Source organism: Camellia sinensis, chromosome 14 (assembly GCF_055761805.1).
Source record: "Camellia sinensis isolate YWXY chromosome 14, ASM5576180v1, whole genome shotgun sequence".
Lineage (NCBI taxonomy): Eukaryota > Viridiplantae > Streptophyta > Magnoliopsida > Ericales > Theaceae > Camellia > Camellia sinensis.
The window spans coordinates 114938705-114962344 of NC_138974.1; the positions used below are offsets into that span (position 1 = coordinate 114938705).

General features: G+C 43.7%; 1 pseudogene across 1 annotated transcript in view; it reads right to left on the minus strand.

The window, feature by feature from the left end:
* Window positions 1–270: 270 nt before the first annotated feature.
* Window positions 271–23640, minus strand: part of LOC114256409 (xanthine dehydrogenase 1-like) — a 182033-nt pseudogene continuing 158663 nt past the window's right edge. The window contains exon 15 of the transcript XR_014351449.1: window positions 271–693. The product of XR_014351449.1 is annotated as a xanthine dehydrogenase 1-like (transcript). The remainder of the gene's footprint in view (window positions 694–23640) is intronic.

Here is a 23640-nt window from a genome sequence, read left to right on the forward strand (position 1 = left end):
TTGGTTTGTTTGGCTGTATATTTTGAGAGAGTTGTTTTTTTGAAAGTTTGGGATGATTTGATATTTTAGAAGAATTTGAGTATATGTATGTGAGAGAAAAAGTGATTGAGAATGAGAAGAAAGAGAAAAGTGATTGATTGATGTGTAAGAAAGAGAAAGTGATTTTGAAATTTTTTTAAGAAAAACTCAAACCAAACAATTTTTAAAATTTTTTTTTTCTAAAACCCATCTCGCAAATACAAACCAAACATATCGTGTATGTTTATGTACTTTAAGTACTTGTGAATTTACATTACAATGTTCCATTTAAGCATATAATCATTTCGTGTGCATTACTCAATCAAGCTTGGACTCACAGAAAAGCACATTAGGCCAAGTCATCAGAATATACCAGTAGTGATTTCTGATTTCTGGTGTACAATAAATTATAGAAAACAGTAAAATATTGCATCAAACACTAAGTTTAGGGCGGAAATCTGAGTTGACAAATCGTGTGGTAAATTCATCAGTACAAGCCATCCGAATCCGTTCAGGCGTTGCAGGATTATCAAGAGGAAACCAGTCGTTGTAACCTGCTTCTGCTCTTGCGGCTATAATGGCATCTTTGATGGCAAAGAAGACGGATGAAGCAAGAAAGAAGGGAGGCTCACCCACAGCTTTCGATGAACGGATGGCCGTTACATTTGGAGCATCCTGTCAGTTCGCCAAAAATATATATAAGCAATAGAACTTCCAGTTTGACTTTAGAAATAGGCAAAGCAAAGAACAAGGTCAATGAGATAATCCCAGATGTACTCAAACAACTAGGGTAAAAGAAACAAATATCAAAATTCAATTAATGTCAATAATTACCTGTATATTCGCAAAACAATAATGCTATATAGACCAATTAGTATACTAACTAGTGTACCAATTAATGATATGATAAAATTTAAGAGATTTTTGTTATTTATAAAGTGATTAATAAGTGGGGTCAATAATAATGTCATAAATGGTATTGGTACACTAGTTAGTACACTAATTAGTGCATGCAGCACCACCATTCACAAAACTCAACACCCTCCTCCCTTCCCAATAAGAAAAGAAAGAAAAACAAACGAAACCCAAAAAAAAAAAAAAAAAAAAAATCATTTATTTGCAAAAATCAAGCCCACGAAATGGATTGGGAGGCCAAAATCCTTTTGAAAAATCCAAAAGTACAGTCTGTCATTAGATATCTCGTTTGTACACATCTTCTCCTTGTTTGCCAAGCCTCTAGTGAGTCACAAATTTAGTTTAGAAAGGTGATGATGCCATTATCAATGATTGATATATCAATCTCGGATCTCTCAATTTCTCTCTCTAGAATTTTGAGTCTCTTAATTTATTTAGCAAACTTTTCTCTCTCCACAATAAAAATTTACTTTACACCCAACATATTTTTGTTATTAGAGCCAAACCCCAATTGTTTCTACTCTTTATTCTAAACTGTCCATGGCAACAATTTCTAACACCACCACTTTCAAACTATACTCGAAATCTAATACCCATATTTTATGGAGAAATTTATGATTAGTGGTGTATTCAAATGAAGACCCTCGTTATTTCTCAAGATCTATGGGAGATAGTGGAGGTTGGTTTCCCTGTTCAAGGCGATCACGAAACATTAGCATCATTGATACAAGGAAAATAAAAGAAGTACAAAGAGAGAAGGGGAAAAAAAAAAAAAGCTTCACTCAACATATAACAAGGGTAAGCGAATCTTTTTTCCTAGAATAGTAGGTGCAAAATATTCTAGAGATGCTTGGGAAATCTTGAAATAAGAATTTTAAGAATCTATAAAGGTCATCTCTATTAAACTTTAGTCTTTATGGCATGATCTTGATAATCTGACCATGAAAGAAAAGGAGACCATTCAATATTTTCCCATAAGAATTGCATAAATTATAAATCAAATAAGGAGTTATGGCTGTTCAAAAAAATAAAAATAAAAAACAAGAAGTTATGGAGGCACTATGCAAGAGAGAGAAATTGTTGAAAAAGTATAACCACATAACAGGGAACCAAAAATGCTTTGTCCAAATGGACAATTTTAATATCTTCCCAAGTCAAATTGGGAAATGGAAAGCGACAACCTGTGAAAGGCGAAGGGACTATTGCTAATGCAACATGTATTGCATGGTTAAACAAGTATGATAGGCTATGGAAGCCCAACAAAAAGTCCAGTGGTCCTATAGAAGTGTCCATGGTAGTTTAGTAGTTAAGGATATTATGATAATTTCAGTTCTGCTGGACATGGGTTGTAGGATTGCCCATGGATTTTATTTTGAGTCAAGTTATTAAATGGGTCATTTTATGTGTTTTATTGTATCTAGAATAATCTTAGTGGTCAAATGTCCAAATTTTCTATTTTGATACTGAAGTAGAATTAGAAAGTCATTAAAGTTCTTTATTATGATTGAAGTAGAATTCGAAATCATAGTGAGTCTAGAATATTAGTAGTTGCTAAATATTTCTATTTTCTAAATTTGAGTTATAGTCCTTATAAAATTAAGAGAATCTTTAGCCTATAAATATGTGTAATCCTAATGATTCAACAGAAGAGTTAATATTATGAAAATTTGATATTGTGTTCATGTCATTGATCACAGTGCTTAAAACAGCCACCCAGTAGCCCCTAAACGCTTATGTTTTCATTCCTAAAACCCTACCCTTTTACAAACGCTTAAACTCCTATTTTTTAAATACTTTTGCTGCTACAAGATCTGACCAAATCTAGCCCTATAAGTCTATTGTTGTTGCTGCCAGCATACTTAACTTGGGCTCACTACTTGTTGGAAAATAATCCCTACTCGTCTTGCATCAATTGCAGTACAAACCAAGGCAGTTAACACTAAATTCATTGCAGATATAATGTACATTCCCAATTTAACTCAAAATTTATCAAGTGTTGGTCAATTAATCAAAAAGGATAGTAAATTTTAAAGGGGATGAGTGCAAAATAAGTAAGAAAAATAATTTGTTGGTGGCTAATGTAAAAATGGCACCAAACAAAATATTTCCACTTGTCATACCAATGGATGAGAATTTTGCCCTAAAATTTGATAAGACAGATGAATCTCTACTTTGGCATTAGATATATAGACATTTAAACTACAAAGAACTGAAACTACTCGAACAAAAGAATATGCTGATTAGACTCCCTTAAAATGAAACAAATGACAAAACCTTTGAAGGATTGTATGTTTGGCAAGATACTGATTACCTTTTCCAAAACTATCTGATGAGGAAAAATTCCACTTGAACTGGTACATGCAGACATTTGTGGACCAACAAAAACTTCATCCTTTGGAAACAAATGAAAATTTCTACTCTTTGTCGATGATTTTAGTAGGATATGTAGGATATGTGGGTTTACTTCCTGGAGCAAAAGTCAGAATCCTTCTCAAGATTTCTCCAGTTTAAGAGGATGGTGGAAAGATAAAGTGGTCATCCTATAAAAGTGATCAAAACATACCGTGGTGGAGAGTTCTTGCCAAAAGAATTCATAAGCCACTGCAAAACAAAGGAATCAGGCGCCAATTGACTATTCGACATACTCCTTAGCAAAACAGAGTGGTGGAATGGAAGAATCGTACCATAGTTGAGATGGCACACAATATGCTTAAAGAAAAAGGTCTTCCCAATACGGTTTTGATAGAAACAATCAACACTGCAGTCTTCATCCTCAACCAATCTCCAACGAAAGCAGTCCTTGACAAAGTTCCCTATGAAGCTTGGAACAAATGCAAGCCAGTGGTAAATTTTTCACAATTTTTGGATGTGTTGCATATTCTCTTGTTCCCTCACAGTACAGGGAAAAATTTGATAAAAAATGAGAGAAATACTTCCTCATCAGCTATTGTGACGAATCAAATGGTTATCAACTTTTTGATCCAATAACCAACAAGTTGGTGACTTCAAAGGATGTGCAATTTGATAAACCAAAAGCTTGGGATTGGAAATTTAAAAATCCTTAGAAGAATGAAAAATTCATACAACCAGACCAAGACTAGCCAAGCCAAGTTCTCTTTCCAGATTCACCAATTCCGCAACAAAGTCCTTTTGAAGAAACTGGCTCAGAATCCAATTCAAAATCTCCTATTCGAACGTTACGACCATTAAAAGAAATTTATAATACATGCAATTTTGTATTTCTCTCTTGTGTGACAAAATTTTGAAGAATCAGCAAGAAGTCAAGTCTAGCAAAAAGAATGTATGAAGAAATGTCCACTATTTTCAAAAATCAATGAATCTACAAAACAAAGTTCAACGAAGATAATTCAAATCAGAAGCACAAAGCTCGTCTCATAGCAAAAGGCTACTCACAACAGTCAGTTGAATACAGGAATTAGAATGTTGGATATAGGACTTAGAATATTTTTATTTTGGGTAGATTATGTAAAATCCATGATTGTATGAATCATGGATTTAGAGCCTTGTTTATAGTGTTTCCTCAATTGTATCATGAATATATTATATATACATGGCATCTACCTCATTCATGGGTAAGCCATTCAATTCTATACTTCTTCTTGGTATCAGAGCCACCGAACCCTAGCACCCACCACCCTCCCTCTCTATTTCGGCAGCCCTTTTACCTGACAGATCCTCCCATCTCACCAACAGCCCCTTCTCCTCTACCCAGCCACCCGACAGCCCCTCCTCCTTTTACCCTATAGCCAACAGCCACCCTTCTCCCTCCCCAGCCCCTCGGCAACCTTTCAAAACTGCTACCACCAAATTTTTCGATGCTGATTAGACCCCCTCTAGTGTGGCTGTCCCTCTTGGGTAGTTTTACCCCTTTCTTACCCTTCTAGGATTCTTGTTTTGATGTGGTAAGCACTTTTCTATATTTACTTTGCTCATTGGGCTACCGGGTTTGTTCGGTAGCATTTATTTTGATAAGCCATTGAATTTTTTCCGGCTTCTTGCATTGTTTCAGACTATTTTGTTGAGATTTTGTTTGCTTTTCAACCCCTATTTTTCCACCATGACTGAGCCATCTTGTGTTGTCTCTTTTAATGTACCCAAAAAACCTATCCCAAGTAGTTCTGATTTTTTCTCTCTCATCACACTCCTGTTCATTGTATTACGAGTGTGGCATTGAATGAGAAAAATTTTGCTGCATGGAGCCGCTCCCTTAAACTCTGTTTAATGGGAAAAGGGGAAGGCCCATTGGCTTTTACCTACTACTACCCAGCCAGCTGCGACAGACCCTACCCGTGCCCAACGAGATATTGATAATTGTACTATCTTGGGATGGATAAACTCCACAGAGGATCGTATTTACCACATGTTCCTTTATTGTGACAGTTTTGATTCTATGGCGTGCCTTGTCACAGATGTATGCTCATGCTCATAATGATGCTCGCATCTTTGAGCTCTATCAGGATATTGCTAGTACCTCCCAGTCTACTTTGGGACTTTCTCTGGTAGAATTTTTTAGATAGCTTCAGGGCCGTTGGGAAAAGTTGGCTCAATATGAGCCCTTAACTGAGTTACCAGTAGATGTTGCCTCTCTTGTGTCCAAATGCCTTGCTCACCAGCACACTTACCAGTTTCTAATGGGCTTAAACTCTAAGTTTGAATCTCTTCGAACTCTTATTTAAACACTTCACCCATGCCATCATTAATAGTGATGTGCGCCGTGGGCATTTGATTCAGCTGAGCCCTACTACCGCATCTCCGATTTGCACTAGTTGTCTGAATGGAGACAATAAAAAAAGTCTTACACCTAGCGGCACAACTGGGAATGCTAATCCACTAGCTAGATGTAAAATCAACATTTCTGAATAGTGAACTAGAAGAAGTCTATATGGAACAACCTTAAGGATACGTAGACCAATTGAGAAAAACACTCTACAATCTCAAACAAAGCCCTATGTGCTTAGAGTAGTAAAATAGATAAATATTTCCTCCATATTGATTTTCAAATAAGTCCTAGTGAGCCATCATTATATGTGAAAAGGGAGGTACAAATGATTTTCTCATCTATCTCTGTGTTGATGATTTAATTTTCACTCCCACTAATCATATGATGCTAAATGAATTAAAAAGGCTATGATGAAAGAATATGAGATGACAGATCTCGACATTATGAAATATTTTCTCGTCATCCAAGTGCGACAGACAAAAATAGAAATTTTTATTTCTCAAGAAAAGTACACAGAAGATTTGGTGAAAAGATTCAAGATGTCAACATGCAAGCCAATCTCAACACCCATGGCAACCAATGAAAAGATGGAGCGCCAAAAGTCATATCGACATTGTACGGAAGCCTAGTTGGTTCACTAATGTATCTCACCAGCACCAAGTCAGATATTGTCTATCTAGTAAACATGATATTCAAATTTATGTTTGAACCTAGCCAAATTCACTTTTATGCATCTAAGTGAATACTATCATATTTGCAAAGCACAAAAAATTTCAGCATCAAATACGTGAAAGAAGATGACAACAGTTTTGCTTGATATATTGACATTGATTGGCAGGTTCCATTGATGATAGTACTGATCTCACAAGAAGTAGTAGCAGCAATCTCAAACACATGTGCTTTGGGATGAGATGTACTACCACAGCCATGGCTCTAAGTGGGACGACCATTTAGTTTCCAACAGTGCTCCTGATCATGTCCATCCTTCCCACAATATTCACACTTCAATCGATCCCAATCAACCAATGTACCCTTACTACCAAACCGAGTTGGACTAGGCCTAGTGTCCCGAGTGGTAAGAGCAACAACCAAAGTAGAACAGTCCTGAATAAAGGAATGGACCATAGCAGTACGCCAACTCTCCTCTTGCTGGACAAAAGCATAAGCCTCGCATAAGGTGGGAAAAGGTGAATGACCCAACACCTTAACGCGAATCTAGTCATACTCCAAATAAAGGCCAACAAGAAAGTCATACACATGCTCCTTCTCCACAGTTTGCTGAAACAAAGTGGCATCCCGAGAACACAGCCTGGGAACTCTGATAATAATTGTGTTCCTGCCACAAACTACTCAACTTAGCATAGTATGCCACAAGTGATCTATTCTTCTTATCCAAGCCCCGAATCTTCTTCCTCAACATGCTTGTGCATCATTATCCTCTTGTGAGTACATATGGGTTGCAACGGTCCAAATCTTATGAACAGTATCCAATAAAAGGAAACTCCAACTAATGGTAGGTTGTATAGAGTTAATCAACCAAGTCAAAACCAAAGCGTTCTTAGAAATCCACTGAATACGCAAAGTAGGTTGGGTTAGAAAACTAGTAATGTAGCTAGTAAAACGGCGAGCTGCAATAGCGAGACTATAGGAGCAAGACCAAATTAGATAGTTCGTACCATCAAGTTTGACACTGATTTGAAGAGGGACTATAGGTAAGAGTAACAACACGGTGTACTCCACCCTCTTTACTAACCTTAGGATCCTTGTTCGCAACCTCAGCCATTGAAAAACTAAATTCCACACCAAGAAAAACCCAATAGACCAGGAAGCAGGCAAATCAAGAAGAACAAATCCAAAAAACCAAACTAAAGAACAAATGATTACCTTGAGAGACAAGCACAATGCCAGAACATACCCAGAATGAGCAAAAATTGACAAAAACAAAGAGAAACCTCACCTATCCTTCAAAATAAGGACACCTAGGCCCTCCAACAAGTCAGTTGGCCCCCAGGGAGTATCAAAGAAGAGAGGAAATTAGGATGAAGAATCACAAACATGGACTTCTAGAAAAATCATCCATTGTTCCAAAAAATAAAGAAAAAATGGAAAATCAATCAAACAAGGAGCAAAAAATTAAAATAAAATTATTGGGATGATCAGAAGCCTCAGTTGATCATGCTGAGTTTTTATTTTTTATTTTTATTTATTTATTTATAACGGAGACAAGAAAATTGGAAAGTGACGGGAAAAAAAAACAATAACAATCTTCGAGGAGGAAACTATTGCTCTGATACCGTGACATGTTTACATAAGAAGGGGAAGAGTAAAAGAAGAGGGAGAGAGAGAGAGAGAGAGAGAGAGAGAGAGAGAGAGAGAGAGAGAGAACAATAGTATTTTCTATTAACACTCTAATAAATCAGGGTTCTCCCATTGCACATGTATATATAATAATAAGAGACTACACATAATTACATAACTACCCTTAGAGACAAATATCTCTTAACACTTAACACTAAGTGTGCTAGTGACATCCTCTCTCAGGTTCATCTCACCGATGATCAAGTTGTTGATACTCTGATTGAATTGCATGCTAAGTTCCCTACTTCTGATGGTGTACCACTTGATGATTCTACTCCCTATCGTGAGCTTGTTGGTTGTTTGGTTTATCTCACTGTGACTCGTCCTGACATCTACTATGTTGTTCACATCCTCAGTCAATTTGTTTGTGCTTCCCACTTTACTCATTGAGCTGCTCTCTTACACACTCGCCAATACATTTGTGGTACTCTGCTCCAATGTTTACTACTTCCATCTTCTCTTGATTTCACACTTCGTGCTTATGCTGATGCTGATTGGGCTAAAGATATTGCAAGTCTACCTCAAGTTATTGTGTTTTTCTTGTTGACTCTCTTATCTCTTGTAAAAGCAAGAAACAGTTTGTTGTTGCTCATTCTACTGTCGAAACTAAATATCGGGCTATGGCTCATGCTACTTCTGAGATTGCATGGCTTCGTTGGCTTCTTGCTCATATGGGTGTCTTCTCCTACCTCGTATTATGACAATAATGTTCAAATTTCGCATAATTCTATCTTTCATGAGTGCGCAAAGCACATTGAGATAGATTGCCACTTTGTTCATCAACACCTTCAAGCTCACACTATTACTCTTCCTTTTGTGCCATCATCTCTTCAGTTAGTGTAGACACCCCATTTTTTACCGACCTTAAGACTCAGATGTCACCGATTGAGCGCTTGGTGATGTTGCATATCGTGCTCGTTCAGAAGTTTCAGAGTCTCGGCTGCGAGCCTTGCCTCTAGACTTCCGAACTCTTTCATGCTTTGCCTCGGTTTGCGAACCAGGCTCTATTTTCTCTGTTTTCTCTTCCCGAAGGAAGGGAGAGGTATCGTAGATCATCTCTCAGTGGCCGTAGGCTACGTTTCATGGTCGTAGACCATTTTGCCCGTTTGGGGTCCCGTTTCTAATTTTTCGGAGCCGTTGGCCATATGCCTCGGTTCGGGACCACTTAACCACCTCCGTTTGCTCCGGTTTTGGCATGCATCTTATTTGCTCCCTTGTGAGGGACACTGTGGCTCGAGAAACCAACTTCGTGGTCGAACACCACTTCCGGTGCCTAACAGTCAGTTTTCGGGGCCTCGGGCTGCGCGTTTCGGCCCCCGAACCTTCATTCTGCATCAGTTTGAGTTCATTTTTGGCAGGGACCTTTGTTTCATTGTTAAGAAGGTCGTAGAAGGGTGGGAGGCCAATAATTGTTCTGACAACCGGTTTTATTCCTGCATCGCCCTCCGTCGCCCGTTTTTCTCACTTGAAAGCCAATGTTGACCACCCTAAGGCCACTTTTTCTTGCCCCAAACCACATATTTGTGTTGTACACACCTGGGAGGCCACCAATATCACATGGCCGGCCAGTAATTGTGTGTGACCCTTTTGAACCCCTCATAAAAGTGGCCTTTTCTCTCTCCTGGTTCACTTTCTCTAGTTTTTGACCACATGGTTGTATTGTGCACACATGGGAGGCCCTCTTTTTCGCATGGCCGGCCATCAATCATGATTGACCCTTTTGACCCTTGGCCGGCCGGCCATGGAGAGAGCCGGCCGGCCACCTAAACCCTAGCAAACCGGCCAGCCTTGATCCTCTCTCCAGGTACATTACAAATATGCCCTCTGTTTCCCCCCAAATTTTGTATCTTGGGGGCTGCATTTTTGGGGGGAAACTTGAATCCATTTCCCCCCCCCCCTTTTTCTCCCCTCTTTTGCCTATATAACAGTAGCTCCAGCTCCCATCTGAGGGTTACAAAAAATTTCTCTTAGCTTCCTATATTGATCCTCCCTCTCCTTCTCTTCCAAGCACCAAAAACTCTCAAACCCTACACCATTTCTACACCATCTCCAAGCCAACCAATCCACACTCTATTCTAGCAGCTTCAAGGCCATTTCCAGAGGTCAAGGGCTCCCAAACTTGGTCCAAGAGTTGTTGAAGACATAGGCTACAAGGCAAGTCAACAATCAGCAACCTTCTAGAGCTTGGCACGCATTCCAAGAATAAATTGCAAACAGAGGCTAATCGGGGCATCGCCGTGGATTTCCGCGCAAGGCAACCCGAGCATGCATCATTCATCATTTGGAGTGGAGTCAAGACAGTCCCTAGCTTGCATGCTAGTTTACAGCTTTCTTAGATTAATTTGTTAATTAATTAGGATTTTGTAATTGTTTGGACTGTAATATTTATTCGGGACTGTATATTATTTATTCGGACCCTCTGCGCGAGGGCACAACTGTAATAAGTGTGCGTGTGTGTGATGTATGTCTTCCAACCCCACGTCTTTCTCCCTTTTATTTACCCGCTTATGATGGTTAGATTAGGGCATGTTTCAATTAGCATACAGCATGATAACATGTTTGCATTCATTCATCTGTCTTGCATGCACCGGGCTCGGCGCATCATACTAACTGCATTGTATTTTCAATTCCAAAGTTGAATACATGTTAGCTATAGCATTTTATATGCCATGTTTAGAATAGCCGAGCCTGCTATAGTTGCACTTTTGCATGTGTTGCATTAGGCATTTCCGTATAATTAGGATCATGCATGGATTTCTAATTAGTTTCTGTTTTGGCTTGGAGTACTCGGTAAGTTTTATGCTTTAGCATCCTTGCATGCGTGTGAGTGACTGCCATGATAGCATGCTTACCATGAGGCTAATTGCTTATGTGATATAACTGCCTGAATGCCTGTGGGTGAAGGTTGGGTTATTTGAATTGGAACAATTCATCAAATGTGTGTTTTAAGCCCACTAGATAGTGGCAAAATCATGTTTTCTAAGCCCACCCGAGGGTGGCGAATCCACGTCTTAGCCTACCTGCGGGTAGCACCATCAAACCATTTTCAAAATAAACAAACATGAAATGTTTTGTTCCAATTCAGACGATCCAGTCTATACTTGTATGCTGTGCGCATCACATAGTAAATCTAGGCTAATAACCGGAATAAGAATGCATAATGTTTTCAAAAATAGATATCATGGTTAGTAGAGGCCGATCTTTGATCGGGCGAGCGGGGGTGCTCACGAAGTGACCTTCCCCAATCGTACCCAAGTTCCCGAGCCGAGGCAACTTTGGTGATGACGGACACGTGGCCTTAGGCAAACGAGTCAGGGTTTCCTAAATTTCCCCAAAATAAAACATTTAGGTGGCGACTCTGTATCTGGCAAAGAAGTCCATGTTTGGCACTTCTTCCAAAAATCTGTTTTCTCAAAACAATTTGCCGGATTTGGACTCCTTGGTTCAGATTAAGAACCGTGACAATTTTAGAGTCCTGAACTGTAGTGAGCCCAATATCGAACGGAACGGGGGACTCGTTCCTCCCGGGGGCGTTCAGGGACGTCTACAGTTTCTGGCGACTCTACTGGGGAGTTAGAGAACTTGACTCGAACTCATGATATCTGGTTTTGACTACACTTATGTGTTTCTTTGCATTGCATTTGCATTGGTGCGCCTAGGACACCGTGTTTGCCATCTGCTATTCCTGAACGGTTTGCCGGAGGCTTGTCTTGTCAAGGCATGACTATAAGGCTGACCGGTTGTGGGCTCTGCCAGTATGGGAACACAAACCCCGATTTTACCGGGGCACCCTTTTTAACCATTCGACCTAGTGCATATTCGGAATCCATAGTGACCATTCTAAACTAGGACAGGTTGCTTACCCGTTTATAGGTTGTTTGAAACCGCTGCATGCGTAGTGAAACCCTAGCTCCTGACAAAATAGGACAGGGAAACCCTACCCCAACATAGGGGTGTTTTGGCTCTCACTTATCTGTTATGTGCTGTAAGAGTGCGTCTCTACAGGGGAAATGCATGTATCAGTTTATGAGTTTGGGCATCAGGCCTACGGGCATCAGTCAATGTTTGAAAATCAGTTATCTGCGGGTATCAGATTCAATCTTTGGGGACAGTGATTCAGGGGTAATGATCAGTGTTTGAGGACAGTGTGTATTCAGCTTATCGACTATGTGTTGTTATGCCCAGCTGTGTGTTGTGTATTTACTTTAAGCTGTTATGCCGTCCGTTTATCTGTTTGTTTATTTCCTTATTGCTTTATTTATCTTTTTACTAGGGCAGTTTTAGCACAATTGCTTCCGACCCAGTAGATATTCCCCAAGCACTTTGGACAAGAGGTCGTTGGCTCAATCGATCTGAGGATCTGATTGACGGACAGCCAGTGTTCCATTCTCTATCCCCCATCGTCAGAAGAAGGCCAAGAAGACGCAGTGTGTCTGAGCAGAGGTTACCAGAATAGTGGTCTACCCTAGCAGTGAACAGTCGGGCTGAGGTTTTGGTTTCTGCCATAGAGATACACATACCAGTCAGTCAGCAAGATCAGCAGAATATTTCTAGGATGGAAGAAATGATGCGCCAGCTCCAAGAGAGCATGAAACAAATGCAGGAGGACGCTGTCCGCCAAGCGGAATTCTCTAAGTAGCAGGCCGCAATCATGGCCCAACAGGCGGAGATAATTACCCGGCTCCAGCAGCAAGCCAGAGCGTCAGCCTCACATCCAGTTCCTCCCCCACCAGGGATCCCGTTACCCGAGCAGGCACCTACTGTCCAGAATGCCCTGCCAAACACCCGGAACACCTTGCCAAATGTCCAGAACGTCCAGGAGGACACAGACCTTCCAACGGGGCCGGCTCCGCCCCCACTTCTGCCTTAACTGTCCAAGGCACCTACGCCTATCAACCAACCGGACTCTGTCTTCGAGTTCGAAATAGACCATACATCTCTGAAACTGAGCAAGCTCGAGAAGCTTTTCAAGAAATCACAAGGGGTAAAGGCTATTCCGGATATCGAGGGCGGATATACCGATGTGGCCGTAACATTGCTAGATAGATTTAAGATGCCGCAGATTGATCGTTTTGACGGATCCGGGGATCCCATGGTCCACCTCCTGTTATTCTCAAATATACTGCGGCCAATGGGCCTAACCTGACCACAAAAGCTTTCGCTGTTTGGCCGAACCCTGTCGGGTGTGGCCGCTATCTGGTACGCGAAGTTGGAAGATGAGGTGAAAAAAAGTTGGGATGAAATGGCCGAGGCCTTTGTCGCACAGTACTCGTACAATACCCAGATCGAGATTACAACTCATGATCTCGAAACAACGAGGCAGGAGCCCAAAGAGACTTTCTCAGATTTCATAACTCGGTGGAGGGCGAAGGCATCGATGATGACTTTGAGACCCACTGATAAGGACCAAATCAGGATGATTGTGCGCAATCTCCAACCAAAATTGATGCAGAAGATGATTGTACTCCCATTCCCTACCTTTTCGGATCTACATGAGATAGGGGTACAAATCGAGGATGCGATGAAGCAAGGTCTGATTGACCAGGATAGGGAGCAACCGAGGAGGACTTTCAACTATAACAACAATGCGGGCCCGAGTGGCGCTGCAACCGCAAGAGCTTCGGAGGTCAGCATGGTCGCCACCATTCCCCCTCCCCTTCCAAGGCCCATGGCAGCCACACCCTTCTCCGGTGCATCCGGAAGTAATACCCAAACCACTAAATACCAGCCCAAAGCCAAAGAACCTTCACTCCACTGTACATGCCTTTGTCTAAGGCTCTGGGGGTCTTAATCAGAAAGGGGCATCTAAAACCCCTAGAGCCGAGGACATTACCAAATCCACTTCCACCCTCTCACAACCCAGCCAAGTACTGTGTATATCACTAGCAGCACGGTCATGATACTGACCAATGTTTCAGGCTGCGTCACGAGATTCAAGACCTCGTTGACAAAAATGTGATTCTACCTCCAGAGAGACCTAACGTCACAACCAATCCACTCCCTACACACAACCAAGCTCCACCTCCCAAAAGAGTCAATCTTATCCAGACTGGGGTCGTGTCTTACGATCCTAGCATCTATATTACTCCTACCCATCTACCTAAGCCGGAGGTGCTCCTTCTCGACTACACTGACTCTTTGTGCATGATGGACATCTCTACAACCCAACCAGAGCCGACGGTGGTGACCATCGAAGATGGGGCAAGGCAGACTTCAGAAAAGAATGGAATTGTTGAGTCTGGGATTGAATAGAGTTTTGCTGGGGAAGTCTATGATCCGAGTGAGTACATCTTGTCAACAGGCCAGATTGGGCTGGGTTTATAATTGCCAGAGAAGAAAGAGCTGTGTGTGATCCAGGGGGATGGATTTGAGCAAGGGGCAAATGATTTGACGGCTGTAGAGGAGGACTTTGCCAACCTATAGTTTTTCGATGACCAAGAATCAGGGGACGCGACGGTCAACTGGTTTGATTATGAGGAATCGGCAGAGGCCACTGGATGGCTGGATGATCAACCAGATGTGGTGGAAAAATCCCAACCAGAACAGGGCCCGGCAGGGGCGAGAGTATCAACTGTGGCCGGAAGGGTCGGAAATCAGAGTGCATTGCCGGAGAGCGCCGGTACAAAGAATTTCGCTCAGGACAGAAGCATTGTGAATGTAGGGAAAGTTGAACAACAAACTGCGCTGACGCAGGTAGAACAACAGGGTTCTGAGAGAACCGGGAAAGCCAAAATCCATGAGGGGATCGGAAGTGCTGCGGGCACAAGAACAGAGGATGCTGTGAGCATGCAGGCTGAAAGTGTTGTGAGTACAAACATGCCCGAACCAAACAGGTGCCTTTCGAATGCCAACGAAATGTGGTGGGAAGACGATGACTTATGTCTTGCCCACACAGACGAGGACTGGGGAAGCAATCAACCGGACGACACCTGGTACCTCGATGATGTTGATCATATGACAAGAAGCGGGCGGTACTTCAAGCCCCCGCACCTAGACCAACCCGAGGCATCTGGGAAGGACAAAGAAGCCAAAAGACAAAAAGAGAAGCAGATCGAAGAGGAAGCTGTACTGACACAGCTGAAGAAGATACAAGCAGACATCTCCATCTGGGGACCGCTTATGGCGTCGCGAGTACATAGACAGGCTGTCTTATCTGCCATGGACAAGTCCAAACTCTCTATAGATACTACACCAGAACAGCTGGTTGGGCTGGTTTTTCCTGGAGAAGGTTCCCCGACATTAACCTTTTCAGACAAAGAACTACCGCCTGAGGGCACAAATCACAACAAACCCCTCTATGCTTCCGTGGAATGTAGAGACAAGTGGATACCGGTGGTACTTGTTGATACCGGGTCCGCCATCAATGTCTGCCCAGCCAGAATAGCGTATGCAATTGGGTTGAAGTCCGCGGACTTCGTGCCAACTACTCAGGTGATCAGAGCATATGATAATACTAGCAGGGAAGTGATGGGGACTGTCAAAATTCAGACCCAGGTTGGTCCAGGACAACACAACATTGAATTCCATGTCTTGGACGTTCCCGCAACCTTTAACCTACTCTTGGGGCGGCCGTGGTTGCACCAAGTAAAGACAGTCTCTTCCACTTTACATCAGATGTTGAAGTACCCTCACAGGAAGGGGGTGGCTATTGTCTTCGGGAATTCATCAATCCATCCGCCGCCGGAAGTGTCCACACCAGTCTTGGAAATCGAGCATGGCACTGAGGATGTGTTCTTATCAGGGTTCACTTTGGCTGAGGCTCGAGTGGTGCAGAATATTATGGCTGTGAATGAGGGGGTGTACGTCAGTGCTCAATCCGTCTACCTCATGAACAAGTTACAACACATCCCCGGGATGGGATTAGGAAGGAGCGACCGGAAGGGCATCGCAGCATTGGCCGAAGTGCCACACAACCCTCATACCTTTGGCTTGGGTTATACGCCCACCAAACAGGACTGGGTGAGGAAGGGTAAAGAGATGGCCGAAAGAGCTAGAGCAAAGCAGGCTGGAAAGCCTTTCGAGTTAATGCATAGGTCCATTCAGGGTACCCTGAACGGACGCTTCGTCCAGGAGGGGGAGGACTTTCCGTTTTGCGGCTTCCCAGAGCCGTGGCTAAACGCGGAAAAGAAGCGCATGCCATTTCGAGATCTTCTTCGACCTGCAATTACCCACAGATGATATTGCCAAAGAGCAGACGAACCCATCAGCTGAGATTGGGCAGTGTAAGGCAGTGGATTCCGAAGGCACCGAACTTGAAATGGGGGTAGCGCTGGCGAGTCTACTCTCAGATCCTCCGATCGACCATAAGTGCTTGGGGGATAACTTCTCGGTTTCCATGATTGGGGATGAAACGGCTGCGGGCCTACCAGCAACTACTTTGGATGCATCTATCGCACCCTCTCTCACTTGGCAGTACGAGGAGGGGTTTTTGTCCAGCAGCACCGGGTCAGGTAGTGAGCCGGAATCTGATTCCACCGAATCTTGTGAGTCGAAATCAGGTTCCAGCTCGACTGGGTCTGAGTCTGGTAATCCTGGGGATCATAACCCGAATGCCAGAGTTATGTCCTGGTCGTCTTTTTCTTTCTCGTTTGAGTCTGTTGTAATCGAGAATTCAGACGATTTGGATGTGCTTAATGAGAATCAAGTAACTGTGGTTTCTGAGTACTTTTCTGTGCCCTTAATTTATTGCATAAACTCAGACTTTCAAAATTTTGATGAAAACGACGAGGAAGAAATTCCTCCGATTTTGCAACGTTTAATTGAGCAAGAACATGAGAGATTTGTCAAACCCTTAACGGATGAAATCATTACCGTGAATATTGGTACTGAGGAGGACCCGCGGCTGGTCCAGATCGGGTCCACGTTGTCTTCGGAGGAACGCGAGCGCTTAGTCGCTTTATTAAAAGCTTTCAAAGATGTTTTCGCGTGGTCCTACGAAGACATGCCTGGGATTGATCCTGAGATTGTACAACACCGAATCCCCCTTGACCCCGAGGCCCGACCTGTCAAACAGAAACTCAAAAGGATCCGCCCGGACTGGGCCCTCAAGATTAAGGAAAAGGTCACCAAGCAAATCGATGCAGGCTTCCTGCTGGTGTCCGAATACCCGACCTGGTTGGCCAACATCGTTCCAGTGCCGAAGAAGGATGGCAGGATCCAGGTGTGCGTGGATTTCAGGGATTTAAACAGAGCTAGGCCGAATGACGACTTTCCCTTGCCGCATATTGATGAGATGGTGGATTTCACAGCAGGGCATGCTTTTCTCTCATTCATGGATGGCTTCTCAGGGTACAATCAGATAGTAATGGCACCTGAAGATCGAGAAAAGACTGCATTCACCATCCCGTGGGGGACATACTGCTACAGAGTAATGCCGTTTGGGTTGAAGAATGCCGGAGCTACTTATCAACGGGCCGCGACCACAATATTGCACGACATGATCCACAAAGAGGTTGAGGTGTACGTGGACGACATGATTGTTAAGTCCAAAGAAAGAGAAGGCCACTACACCGCCTTACAGAAGTTCTTCCAAAGGATCAGGGAATTCCGGTTGCGGCTAAATCCTTAGAAATGTACGTTCGGTGTTACAGCGGGAAAAATGCTGGGATTTCTGATTACACAAAGGGGCATCGAGGTCGACCCTTCAAAAATCAAGGCCATCTTAGAAATGCCACCGCCAAGGACTGAAAATGAGGTGCAAGGCTTTCTGGGTAAAGTGCAATTCATAAGACGGTTTATCTCAAAATTAACCTTGACTTGTGAACCACTTTTTGGTCTCCTGAAGAAAGGCAAGAAATTCCAATGGGACGGCCGATGCCAAGCTGCTTTTGAACAGATCAAGAAATATTTACAGAACCCGCCCGTGTTGTCGCCACCAGAGCCGGGGAAACCGTTGATATTGTACCTTTCAATGACTGAGACTACAATGGGCTGCATGCTCGCACAAGAATCAGAGGATAAGGTGGAGAGGGCCATCTACTATCTGAGCGAGAAGATGTTGGATTACGAGACCCGCTACACTCCGCTGGAGAAGGCTTGCTTAGCTTTGGTATGGGCTACCAGGAAGCTGCGGCACTACTTGTTAGCTCACTCCGTAATGTTGGTTTCACGACTGGATCCCATCAAATACCTTTTCGAGAAACCGGCACTTACGGGTAAGCTAGCTCGTTGGCTGCTATTGCTCTCCGAATTCTATCTGAAATATGTAACACGCAAGTCAGTCAAGGGGAGAGCAGTGGCAGAGTTCTTAGCCGATCATCCAGTAGAAGGAGGTGAAGCAGTTGAGTACTTATTCCCAGATGAAGCCATTTTGCACATCGACGACAAGTATTGGACGATGTACTTTGATGGGGCGTCAAATCAGTATGGGTATGGGATAGGAGTGTTGCTAATAGCACCCGACAATTCCCGTATCTCTCTAGCCTTCAAACTCCAATTCAAAGTCTCGAACAACGAAGCAGAATATGAAGCATGTATTGCTGGTCTAGAAGCAGCCCTCGAACCTTGTTGTGTCTCAAGCAAAAGGAGACTGGAAAGTCAAAGAAGAAAAGATGATGATGTATCACCAGACCTTGGACTTGTTAATTCCTAGGTTCGAGAAGCTGAACTTTGCTCATCTTCCAAGAGAGAACAACAGGTTCACAAATTCTTTAGCAACTCTATCTTCCATGATAGACATCCCGTTTGGAGTCCGGATGCGTCCAGTCATCATTGACCATAAATTTGCGCCAGCCTATGAGTCGATTGCTGCTATAGATGAGGTTCAGGACGAAAACCCCTGGTATTATGACATTTGGAATTTCTTAGAGAAGGAAGCATACCCACCAGGGGTAAATGCCAAGGATAAAAGGGCAATCAGAAGAATGGCCGTTCAGTTCATCATCTGTGGGGGTAAGCTGTATAAAAGAGGTCCTCTGGGAATGCATAAGCTATGTGTTGAAGCCGAGGAATCAAAGCGCCTGATGGAAGCCATCCATGGAGGAGAGTGCGGTGCACATATGAACGGAGTAATGTTAGCACGGAAGATCCTCAGACAGGGTTACTACTGGTCCACCATGGAGGAGGATTGTAACGGTTTTGTTCGGGGATGCCATAAGTGTTGGATCCACGGAAACCGCATGAACATCCCGCCGTCAAAGCTCTACAACATGACTTCGCCATGGCCATTTTCAGTTTGGGGAATCAATGTGATCGGAGCTATCACTCCAAAGGGGTCGAATGGGCATGAGTTCATCCTGGTCGCGATAGATTATTTCACGAAGTGGGTCGAGGCCCAATCATATGCCGTGTTGAAGGCGTTGTACGTCGCAAAGTTTATCAAAAATAACATTATCTGTCGCTATGGGGTCCTGAACGAGGTCATTTCAGATAATGGTTCCCACTTCAAGAAGGAAGTGATTGACTTGTTGGAGAAATAGAACGTGGCTTTTCATAAGTCATCCACATACCGGCCGCAAACCAACGGAGCGGTCGAGGCCACCAACAAGAATATCAAACACATACTGCAGAAGATGGTGGAAACCTACTGAGATTGGCTAGATAAGCTGCCATTTGCTCTGTGGGGCTACCGGACGTCAATCAGAACTTCTACCGGAGCGACTCCGTATTCATTGGTTTATGGGATGGACGCCGTTCTACCTATCGAGATTGAGGTTCCGTCATTGCGAGTATTGGCTGAGTGTCAAATAGCCGAAGCGGATTGGCAGCAGAGCAGGTTTGAGGAACTCATGCTTTTTGATGAGAGGAGACTGAAAGCACTGTACCATGTTCAAGGTTATCAGCGCAGAATTGCCCGGGCTTTCAACAAGAAAGTTAAGTCCAGGAATCTAAAGGAAGGAGATTTGGTGCTCAAGGACAACCGAGCTCCCATCCACGACCCAAGGGGCAAGTTCAGACCTAATTGGACTGGTCCCTATATCATCAAGCTATCTGGTCAGGTGGAGCTGTGGTTCTGATGGACCTAGATGGCCTGGAATTTTCCCAACCGATCAACATGGACAAGTTGAAGAAATATTACCCCTGAGAGGCTCGCTAGGTCGAAAATCCGAAAGGGCGACCTAGGCAAAAGTTAGAGCACAAAAAATTAGAAAATATAAAAACTGAGCTCGCAAGGTTGAAAACCCGCAAAGGGCGGCCTTGGCAAATGTTAGAGCGTAAAAGGAGAGTGAAAATACTCGAGTGAACCTAAGCCTGAACTACGTAAGGCTTGATTCCCATCTTTGGGATACGTAGGCAACTTCACCCTGAAGTTTAGCCATAAACTCTTCCCCGATCAACTTTGTCCATTTTGACCATCTCAGTCATCTTTATCCATCAGCATTTATCGCAATCTCCGGTGCAGTGCTATTCAGACTAGGGGCAACTTTCCGTTGCCACACGCTGCCGCGGTACTCTTCAGACTAGGGGCAACTTTCCAGTTGCTAGGATCCGAGGTTGTGCATCTCAGCGATAGATCTTAGGCGTGTCTACTTCTGATCCATATCGAAAATGGTTTTGAAAAGTTTTAATAAAAGTTGACTTTGTTCAAATTAATCTCTTTACAACTAAGACCATTTTTGGACCAAAACGGAAAATTTTCAGTACCACAACCTTCAATTTCATTGATTTCAAAACAGAGTTCTCCTGCTCTTGCATACAATCGAAGTTGCTTTTTATTACATTCGTAAAGAAAACTTGAAAGTACTAATAAAGCAATAAATCCTGGGCATAGTCAAGTCAAGTATCCCTGCGCCCCCTCCCAGAGCTGGTCAAAGCCTCTGATGCCAAGCTAGGCCCAATCTGTGCCTCCTCATTGAGCCAATCCAAGCACTCGTCAGACAAAGTGCAACTGAAAGTGGGAGCAGGGGCCAGGAGCTCTCTAGTCCTCCATGCTGTGGCATATCGGGCAAGCTGTGCACCTCGGACCGAGAAAGCAGCCGGGTACTCAATCCCCTCTGGCGGGCAAATCTGATCATGACCAAACTGGCGCAGGAACCAAAACGGAAAGTAGAACACACAGTGGGTCAGACCAATCAACTGGATCCCGATTAGCCGGGACATGCTATAGCTCATTGCCGGGAGATTGAGCCAAGGACAACGCCAAGCAATGCGATCTGCAGACAAATTGCACATCCAGTCAAACCACCACCTTTCATCAGGGGCATCGACTAGGCGCTGTCAAAAGAAATAGCCTTGAGCTGAGTAGGCTGGGCAAGAGTCCACAACCTGCAATTTGTCCATCAACCATACTTGGGGAGGGATGAAAAATGAGAGAATAAAGAATAGAGAGATGTACGGTGAGGGAAAAGTGAGAAAAGGGTTTTTGTGAGAAAAACCGAGCCTGAGGGCCGAGTGATGTGAGCAAATACATATGTAAGATTGGGTGGGAAACATTACCTGCAGCAGCAGTGGACTCCCAGCAAATCTAGTCGTCTCCCGGCGATAATTAGCATCCAAGCCCATCAGCGTCTCGGCCAAGGTCATGGCAATGCAGCTCTTTCCTTCCTTCAAGCCTTGAGTGACTTCAATCAGACGAATGCTAGATCCGCCAAAGCCCAGGAAAAGCAGAAAGTGAGACAGCAGGCACAAGCAAAGGGCGTGTTGCTGAAAACCTTGCCAATAATGGTTGCTGCGGTCACCAGCGTCAGAAAAGCGATGAATCAGACCGAGGATATCTAGTTCCTCATTACAGATCAGAGACCAAGCGTCATGCGTGGTGAGTCCACACATCCGCCCTAAAGCTTGGGCGTGGCCAAAGCGGAACTGGGGCAAGATCTCTTTATGACATTCAGATTCCATCAAAACTTGAAAATCTTCAAAAGTTGGACATACCTCTTGCCCGCCAAAGCTAAAAACATGTGTCACCGGATTCCAAAACCTCGCCGCGGCATGGAGGAAAGGAATGTGCAGCGGAGTGCGACTCAGCGCGAACAGTGCATTAAAGCCGAAACCCCGGAAGTTCAACTTTTCCGAACCATCTAGAGAAGCGATCCAAGCTGTGAGATTTTCAACGAGAAACGCCTCCATTTTTGTGCAAAACTAAGATGAATTGAAAGAACCACGGAGCTAAGGCTTTTAAAGAGGAAAATACACTATTCGAAGGACAAGTGTCAAAAATTTGGCGGTTGCTGAGCTGAGTGGCCGGCCGGCCACCTTTTCTGGCAGGCCGGCCATTTCTTTTTCAAAACCTGGCCGCGTGGCCTCCCCTTTGCAATAAATCTGGCCGGCCGGCTCCCAAAAGTAGCCGGCCATGCTCCAATGTGTGTCTTTAGCCCTGTTTTACCCTCCAAGAGAAATTTTCAAGCATTTCCATGCAACGGGTGTCAAAGGCCTCTATTTCCCTCTGTTTCGGATGCGTTCCGTTCCCAGATCGTCCGAAGTACACTTTGTTTTTTTAGGTTTTATTTATCGAGTTATTGTTTTGTTTATCGAGTTGTCGTTTTGCTTATCGAGTTGTTTGTCGAGTTGTCGTGTTTCGTGTTTTTGAGTTGTTACTCTTTGTTTAATCAATTTTGTTTGAGTCTTGTTTATTGAGTTGTCAACACTATTGTGTTTTGCTTATCGAGTTGTAAACTTACTAAGGTTTTGTTATATCTTAGAAAGTTAAGTTGTTGCGTCGGTTCACTACCTGACTGGGCAAAATGCACAATGCACATTTCCATTCAATCTCATTATGGTGCAAAATGATGCGATATGATGCTAAGAGTTTAAAATACAACACTTTTTTCAAAAGCTGTTTCATTCCATCATGCCTCGCTTGTTACAACATTTTACAGACTAAGGCACAAGTTTTACAAAAGATGAAACTGCCCGATAATGTACAATGTGCTACAACTACTAGCAAAAAGATAAATAAAACAGGAAACAGCTGCATCTGTGCTCTCAAGAGCAGGAATAAGAGGCCCTTTTCATCCTCTTCTGTGGAATAGACTCTCCGCCACCATCGCCATCATCACCATCTGAATCGGAGTCGTCATCCTCGGGATCCCCCTCAGCCTCGCCTCCACTCCCGGAACCAAGACCGGAGCCGTCCTCTCTGTCAGCAGATGTCTCCAACTGACGATCTGCAGCCTCCTCCTCCTCATCCTCACCGGGCTCCTCCTCTACAATGTGTGCTCTGCGTCTACGAGACGACCCCCCTCCTCCAGCTCCTCGAAAAGGCCTGGATGGCCCAGCTCCTCGAAAAGGCCCAGATGGCCCAGCTCCTCAAAAAGGCCCGGATGGTCCACCTCCCCAAGAAGGCCCAGGTGGCTCGGCCTGTGGCTGAGCGTATACCGGGGGCAACTGAGAATAAAGAGTTCAATTCAAATACATCAGCCCAAATATGTACATCAGATGCAGATACAAGAAAACTACATGAAGTGGGTACATGTAAACACAGTGTATAAGTGAGGTGTGTGTCAGATGTGCTCTACACAAGTAGCCTATCAATGCAGTAGAAATCAGCATATCATCAGAAGTATGATAAATGCCAAAAAACTAAAGGGTACCGGGAAGCCCATGATGGACAACTGTGCCTCCCTCCGCAGAACCATCCCCTCAAGCGAGGCTACCATCTCGAGCACCTGATCCATGTACTCAACAGGGGGCAACAGATGCAAAGGCAAGGGTATCAGTAAAGGAATGAACGT